The 8207-nt window shown below is 45.3% G+C and overlaps 2 non-coding genes across 2 annotated transcripts; both read left to right on the top strand.

Annotated features, from left to right (window-relative positions):
- The first annotated feature begins 4121 nt into the window (after positions 1-4121).
- On the top strand, positions 4122-4193 carry Trnam-cau (transfer RNA methionine (anticodon CAU)). The gene has a single exon. It is a non-coding gene; the product is annotated as a tRNA-Met (tRNA).
- Positions 4194-6137: 1944 nt separating this feature from the next.
- Positions 6138-6211, top strand: Trnan-guu (transfer RNA asparagine (anticodon GUU)). Its single transcript has one exon. It is a non-coding gene; the product is annotated as a tRNA-Asn (tRNA).
- The last annotated feature ends 1996 nt before the right edge of the window (positions 6212-8207 follow it).

Below are 8207 nucleotides of genomic sequence, written 5' to 3'. Positions count from 1 at the left end.
TATTCATCTGTTGTTATGATTAAGTTTGTAAGGAAAATTACTTTTGGAACAATGGTTTTAATTATAATTGCGGGAGGATGATCCAATTTCCTTACCATCCCACCCGAAACCTACGTTGTCTTCGCCGTCATCGTCTTTCCCTTCTCAAACCTGTCCATCCCTCCCTTCCCAAGACGGTCTCACTGGTCTTACTGGTTTTGCGCAACTTTCGGACGCGTCCTGCAGAAGAAAGGTGTTTGTTTAGGGCAAACTTGGAAGCAAATTCTCATCATCAGTAACAACTTTCACCGCCTTGGACCAATGGCACTGAGGCATAGAATAGCTGATTACGAACCCGCTTGGGAAACGTTTGAAAAGGACACCCGTCGTTGGGCTCAATTTGTTGTCGACTAACCTCCGACCGACGTCTGGGTAAGCGTCGTGGGATCCTTAGCGTCATGGAATCCTTGTATGCACTTCGCACATCTTCACGGCACCGAAAAGAAACCGTTTCCATCGGTTCATTGAACATTTCCTTCACGGTACTTCACGGTTCAGCTTGATGGGATTGCTGCCGGAGTCAGGTTGAATGGAGGATTCCGAAGAAAGAACGATAGAAAGAAAGGTGGAAAAATGCCCCCTATCTCTAACAATCCTCCCGTCTTAGAAATGATCTCATATGTAAACGTTATAAATATTCATAACCTGTCCCTTTGCGTGCGTAGGATGCGAACGGAATAGTTGCACGGAAAGGAAGCCCCTTCCGATCCGTCTGTGCGGATTTGCTATTGCTGTTTGGTTTATCCCTTCTCTCCGGTACGAATGCGATTTATTTGGCGAAGATTGAATTGAATGAATAGCAGCAATTTTTACGGGCAAAAATCGGCCAAAATAAATATTTCAATCTATCGTTCAATCGTGAGAAAATTGGTCGGGTTTGAGAATATCGTTGATTTATTTTGAAATTCTATTTTCTGAGATTGTTCATCTTAAATGGTATCACATTCGTCCATTCGATTGCATACAGAGTTAGAACCTTTTCTTGATTTTACATTGTGATTGTTTGAAATATTAGACAAAAATTAAACGAATAGCTTTAGTACGACATTAGTTTATTAATCAAAATATATTTTGAAAACAATAAATTGTGAGAAAATGCGCCTGAATTATGTAAAATGTTTTCCAAACGACTATTGTCTATCCAAATAAAGAAATTTTCCTTAATTTATGGCGTAATTCTTGTTAATTAATCAACCAATTACGATAAAAATAAATTATGTTTAGTGATGTTAAAAGGAACGATAGAATGTAGCATAATAAAGTGTAGACAATCTTTGTCATTAGTTTTAAACGCATTTCGGCTATGCTAAGCTGATCTTTCAGCAGAAGTATTAAGCATTCAACGAACATTTTCCGAATTTTAACATTTGTTTGTTTAACTTACTTTTATAATAAATCTGCCTACTGTACATTAGAGAAAAAGCTCATCTAAATTCATAATTCATTTTAAACATTCCAATATTCCTTCATTTGATTGCAATTAGTTGTATGTTGGTTTGAATCGTTGACAATACAAATAAAGCAATAACAACGAGATAAACAAAATGTGTTTAAAAAAAGCAAGAACACTTGGCACAACAATCAGCTCAATCTGTGACATTTGCTTTAAACTAGTTGAAGAGGGCTAAGCTGATCCTCGAACAAGATTGTTAAGCCTTAAACAAATGTTTCCCGATTCATTACTAAACAATTTACCAGCGTGCGTGAAACTTACTCCACTTGCCTGGTAATCCTTTTGAACGGTTTGTCATTTCGTTTCCTGTTTCTTCTTTTGAATTTCTCCCAAAAAGGATAGCGGATTAAAGTAAAATCGTCAAAAAAAAAATTCGCAAAGTGATGCTTGTTGTAGAGCGCAATCTTATAGTACGGGCTGATGCGTTGTACCTTGAATTCAACTGCTTTGGATGCTCATACCATTCAACAAAACTAGGCTAGCCCACGGATGCAACCCTGAATGGTATGAGGTAAAACAGCCGCGCGAATCCAATTAGCGCCGCACGAGAGAAAAAGGCAAGTGGAAAATGTTCAATTTCATACCCAATTTCCAGCGGAACTTGTTGAGGATTAGGATTGAACATTTGAGAATCTGTGCTGGACTTTGGAAGGCCCAGAACAAGGTGGAAGCACATGTAGCCTTTTCTGTGCTGCCAAAAGGGAAAGCGATCATGCCTCGCGGGTGCTAAGTGAAGTGCAATTGTCATCGAAAGTGCACTTGCAGGTGTGCGAGGAAAATGTGTCCGAAGCAATGTGACGAGAAGCGGAGGTCCTTCATGCAGACGTGCCAGAATATTCAGCCCAGGCTAATGCTATCATGTGCATCCTTCGTCATCATCATTATCGTAAGTGCACTCCGGTCGCGTTCGGTATCGGTTTGGGGTTCCCGTTTTGGCGCGGGGCACCCCAGCGGACCGAACGGGTGGAGGCGCTTTGGGGCATGACAAAATTGAGCCTGTCGCTCGCTATCAATCTCCTAATCCTGTTGCGTCGATACACATGGGTTTCGGGGAAGGCCAGCTGAAGCGAGGGGGCTCGTAAGCATCCGTACCAAACCCCACATGGGCGATTTATCTTATACGCTTGTCTTACGCTTGCCGTGTAATCATGGGCAGCCCCAGCATTTCGGTGCAGTTCGCTTTCGCATCGCACTAAATCACGATAATTACTGCGACCCTTAGGACCCCCTAGCACTCGGTATCTCGGTTCTGCCAGGGCACGCATGATAAATCAAAATTATATGCATCGGAGCATATTTTTCGACCGGGGTGGATTTTCGGAATCTTTACACGGCTGTTTCTCGATCATCTTTAAGCGTCCCATCGACAACGATCCCATCAAGCAGCGTTCGGTGCCGTCAGTCAGTCAGTCAGTCAGTCACTTACCCGGTCAGCCGTGTCGTGCTGGACGACGTATTCACGCATGAAAATCGGATGGAAAAGGAATCCTTTTTCGGGTCCTGGAAAGCAGTCCATATATCAAGCATGTTCCGTTTCTCCTGCTTGCTCTTTCCATAACAGACTTGGTGATGGAACGTGGAATATGCAGTGTTGTGCAAGGGATTAAGTGAATTGCATCAAGAGCGACGTTCTGGTCGTCTTCGTTATCGACACATTTTACAGTAAGGCACGAAGAACAGAACCTTTTGTTATTATTTCGGTTCAAAGATGTTGAAATCAATAGTAAACCATTCGTTAAATGTAAGAAAAATTACTCGTAAGAAACTAAAAGTTCGTTTGAATTTTCTAGTTTTTTTTCGAACTAGATCCTTTTTTTCGCCCGCAACTGTTCACTAAAAAATGCATAAGGATTCCTTGCGCCCCTCCGCATGGCGTGTGAGGCATCATCAAAAGAGGCAAGAAGATGTGCCTTGATGTCCAAACGATCCCCAGACATCCTCAATCAAACATGTGCCTACCCCTTCGCACCTTTCACAACCCCGCACGCTGGCGTTCCTCCCGGGCCACCCGATGCATCCTTCGCATTCTCCTGTTGGCTATTTGTCCATCCGAAGGGCAATTTTGCATACGCGCGTTTGCGAGAAGCGTACCATTTTTCAACCCGGCCTCGGTCCTCGGTGCTGGCATGCACCTCTGGGATGAAGATGAAAAGAAAATTACCGAAACCGGGCAAACCGAGGGCGGTGAGGCCCGCGCATATGGGGCCAGCTTCCTGTAGCATTCGTGCGTCCAACCTTCGGGACGCATTTAGCCCTCGGGGTGGGGAAGCGAACGAGTAGGTCCACCGGTTCTTCACCGGCGGAGATAAAGTCAGGTATTGTACCGGGCGAGTCGCGTCAACGGAAAAAGTCATCAAAAACGCGGCAAAGCGAGGAAAGAGGAAAAAAGTCATCCATAAAAAAATGGATGGAAAGTGGAAGGAATGGATAATGAACCAGTGTATTTTGAAGACTATCTTCAGTGGAAGAAACGTGCACATAATTTTATTGTAAACCCTAGTCTAGAAATAATCGAAAAAAGTGTTTTATCACCTTCGAATAAACACAAATAAACTAAAAATATGGATTTCCTCTATCCAGCGCTTGATAACGATATCCTGGACGCAATACTGCACGATCGAAAGCAAGAAGCAGAATGGCGCAGTGGAAGCGTGCTGGGCCCATAACCCAGAGGTCCGTAGATCGAAACTACGTTCTGCTATCAACATCTTTTTTCACTTTTACATCGCAGAATTGTTCGTGCTTTAAGGTGCGGTATTTACAAATTTATAAATATTTAACACTTTTTCCTTCCAAAATTTCATTCCGAGATAATTTTTATTAATAAATAGAGCCAAAACTGGTGTTAATCAAAACCGACTGTGTATTCGGGGTTAATTTCTGTTGCAGCCATTAAAACCTACTCGATGCGTTTAGCTTTCATGTGACATTGCGAGGATGCTTCACTTATCGTTTATGATAGTACTCTTTGTTATGCCTATTCCTCAGATTGAAGCGTTGATGAGAATACTACCTCACCGGGTGCACTCTTTGGCATTGCATTGAAACGCACCACATGCACAATATGCTCCCCAAGAACCGAGAAGGACGAAGGAGTGATGATGATGCTGCCGCTGATGAAGATGATGATGAAGGGCAGCAATGCGAACGTAGAGACAGAGAGCGAGCGAAGTAAACGACGTGGATGAACGCACGAGAGAAAAGGGAAAAAAGGAAACGCAAAGGGCCAAAATGTGCAGCACAAACAATTTTAAGGGAGGAAAAATTCAGTGGATAAGAAACTACCCCAGGGGCTGTTCGTGAATATGATTTTTCCGTTTTCGCTTTAGTTTTCTTATTAGCCGCTGCTGGTAGTTTGGGTTTTGGGGCGGTTTTTGATGTTGCTGCGTTCCGTTCCGGCATGCCGTTCACCGTATCCCCTCCCCGTACGCCCACTCCCCAACCGGCATGGATGTCGTTTTATGTGTGCGCCATCAAAACGCTCGGGATCGCGGGGAACGGGGTCGCTGGCTGGCGGGCGGGCCCAGGCGTTTGCCGCCGCCGTGGTACAAATGGCGAACTTGTCTTTACCGATTTATTCCGCCCCTTCCGAATGTCCTGCACCGAAGTCGTTCCTCGCGAGCCCTCGAGCAGCGAACCCGCCGATGAGGTTTACGACTACGCTCGTCCCGTCGTCGTCGTTGTCGTCGTTGTCGTCGTCGTCTTCATTTTCCGAATCGCGCGTCCACGGGGAGGCTTCTGGCTGCTTTCTGGGGGCCCCTCCGGTTGGGCGCGGCATCGTTGCTGTGCCGTGCCGTTGGTCATCAGGTCGATTATTGGCCCGGGAGTCGGAAAGCAGGAACACAAGACACTGCAACACACACACACAAAACACAGCAAATGAAGCGTTAGGAAGCACGACGCAACTGCACTCCCCTCGGGGGCGGGTGGACGAGCAGCCACAAACGAGAACATGCCACAAAGACGGTACCACACTTCTGCGGAGGCGATGATGCGATGGGCCTGGAAACAGGGCATGGAAAAGCGACAAAGACACGGCAACGCTTTGGGGAGGAGTATGCCCGGGATCAGGCATTAACATTTCTGGACTGCACCGGGAGCATCATCAGAAGCAACAGCGGCAGCAGATAGGCCACGACAAAAATGGTCGAATCGGCGCGGAATCCTCACGAATACGCCCCGGAGATAAAGCAAACCGGTAAGAGAAGTAAAATTACACAAATTAAAAGTACCTCCACGCGGGGCGCGCGGGCTGGGAGCGAAGGAAGCAGGTAGAAAGCGGCAAGCTTGCGTAGTGGTCGAAGAAGAATCGGGGGCCTTCCTCTCGCGTACATTAATCCGGTCTTTGTTGGCCATAATTTCCGGCCCGAGCGAAGCGTGGTACGCGAACGAACCGGTGGTTCGTTAATCGGTACCCGATCGTTAATAAAGTGCATTTTATGGGCGCCATTTTAGCTTGAACAGCATTTCCTAGGTCTAGCAAGTTAGCGAATAAATAGCTATCAATTACAAACAAAAAGGATACACACGGTGTTGATCAGGAAGATAGGAAGGTAGGAGATAGCGGAGAAGAAGCAAAACAAAACAAAAAGCTCACGAAGAACTAGTAGAATTTTGTCATTACTTGGCCTAATTAGATGCAAGGAGCAGAATGGCGCAGTGGAAGCGCGCTGGGTCTGTTAAACCCAGAGGTCCGTAGATCGAAACTACGTTCTGCTATCATCTAGATTTGTTTCAAAGAGTTTGATCCTCTCCCGTCGAACTCTCGAAATTTTTTATTGATACACATGTATGCGTTCTTTGGGGGGTCCTCGACAGCCGAGCGGTAGCGCCGGTTAGAAAATCGGCCCATGATCGCCGGGGCTCACCACCTCGACGGCGTGGGTTCGAATCCCAACCGAGACCGGACCCTCCCCTGTACGAGAGGGCTGACTATCCACGTACGGTACAACAGGGAAACAAGTCTCGTAAGCCCTTAACGGGCGGGCAGGCATGACCAAGAGGTCGTTTACGCCAAGAAGAAGAAGAAGAAGTATGCGATCTTTAATTGTGTCAAGTGCACATCGTTTACATCAGTTTTATTTTGCTTAAGCTGGATCGGAAATTTGATAAGATAAGCATGGATCTGTTTCCAGAGATAACACTATTCTTCTGAGTATCGAGTTAGCTGGATACAATAGATATGTGATTTCAATACATATACAATCAAAACGGAAAAAAATGTCCGTGTGTGGACTAGTGTTGGGTCGTGACTTTATCAATTCTATAAATTGAATGTCACACCAATGCGCGCAACTAAAAGTGTTATACTCATTATTATCAAAAAATGCTGCCAAAATTACAACATCTTATTCATGCAAGAGAAAATCGTAAAGAATGTTTTAAACAATGCATTAAAACACACAGTTTTTACGTATACTGAATGTTTTCCATTTGCTAATAAAATGTATTCTATAACAACAGAACGAAGGGTATTTTATAACAAGAAAAAGGTTTTGATCAATGTGTTCATAACAAAATCGCATGACGATTATTTGTCAGGAAAACTTTGATTTCTAAAATCACTTTACGAGGTGTTCTATATTAATTATTGATGTTTCAAAATAAGAGACGCTAAATATTTCTTATGCTGTACAATATGACATCTTATCTTACCTTTTGAATGCGTTAAAAAATTCCTTGTTGTTCAATCGAAATATAACTGCTTAATTATTTGTCATTCAGCGTAAATTGAATTCTAACCTAACTTGTTAAAGGTGATCAAATCTATTGTTGGTAGGAAGTCCAAAACACACGCTCACGATCGAACACACGAAAGGGACGCCATTTTCTTTCGAGCGTGCGCATCCCCCCCGTAGCGGCCGCCAGCCCCGAAAGCCAATAAGACCGCAGCCGAAAGGGCAGCAGCTGGCTCCCCATTGCGCCGACATCGTGTTGGAGCCCGATTTGTGAGCCTCGATCCCTCCGTGAGCACCGCCCCGAGAGATAAGCTGCGTATATGCAGCCCCGTCCAGGCTCGCCCCAATCAGGCAGCGGTAATGGTTGTTGTTATCCTGGAAATTTGCAATAATTTAGAAAAAAAAAACAGTCGGAAGGGAAAATGTACGCGGCGGCACGACGCAGCGCCACGCCATAATTACTGGCTCGAGATTGGGTAGACCACGGGCACGATTAGCGTCACCTACGGGTTGGGTGACGGGGGAGACGGTAGAGTATGGTAAGGTGCACCAGGTTTTACTAATAATTTGCCCCCAAACACCCGCGCCGCCAGCGTCCCAACCAACCCCGGTGGTTGGTGGCTTTTCCGACCAAACAGTGGTTTCGCGGACGCGCTCGCGCGCTCATACCCGAGGTACCATTTTTGTGCGGGAGTCGTGACTTGCAAATTGTTCGAGGGAAAATCGTACACCTGCAATTATCCTTCCCGCAAGTCAATCGCCGCTAAATTACACATTACGGATCAATTTTAATGATCCACCGAACGACGACGACGACGACGACGGCGACGATGATGCTGGTGCCATCTCCCATCGTCCCGGCCACATATTGGCTACCACATTTTCCAACATTTCATTTCATTTGGGCCCTCAGTGCTCCCGTGTTGTTGTGCTTCAAAATATTTGAACATTCCATTCCGAAAAGGGCCGGGGTTTTAATGAACCACAAACGCAGATGCGATCGGCAATTACCAATTTCGAACGTGGAGTGTTAAAAG

This window comes from Anopheles coustani, chromosome 3 (genome assembly GCF_943734705.1).
Source record: "Anopheles coustani chromosome 3, idAnoCousDA_361_x.2, whole genome shotgun sequence".
Taxonomy (NCBI): domain Eukaryota; kingdom Metazoa; phylum Arthropoda; class Insecta; order Diptera; family Culicidae; genus Anopheles; species Anopheles coustani.
The sequence above is the reverse complement of the archived record's forward strand: the minus strand, read 5'-3'. Positions and strand labels throughout refer to the sequence as shown.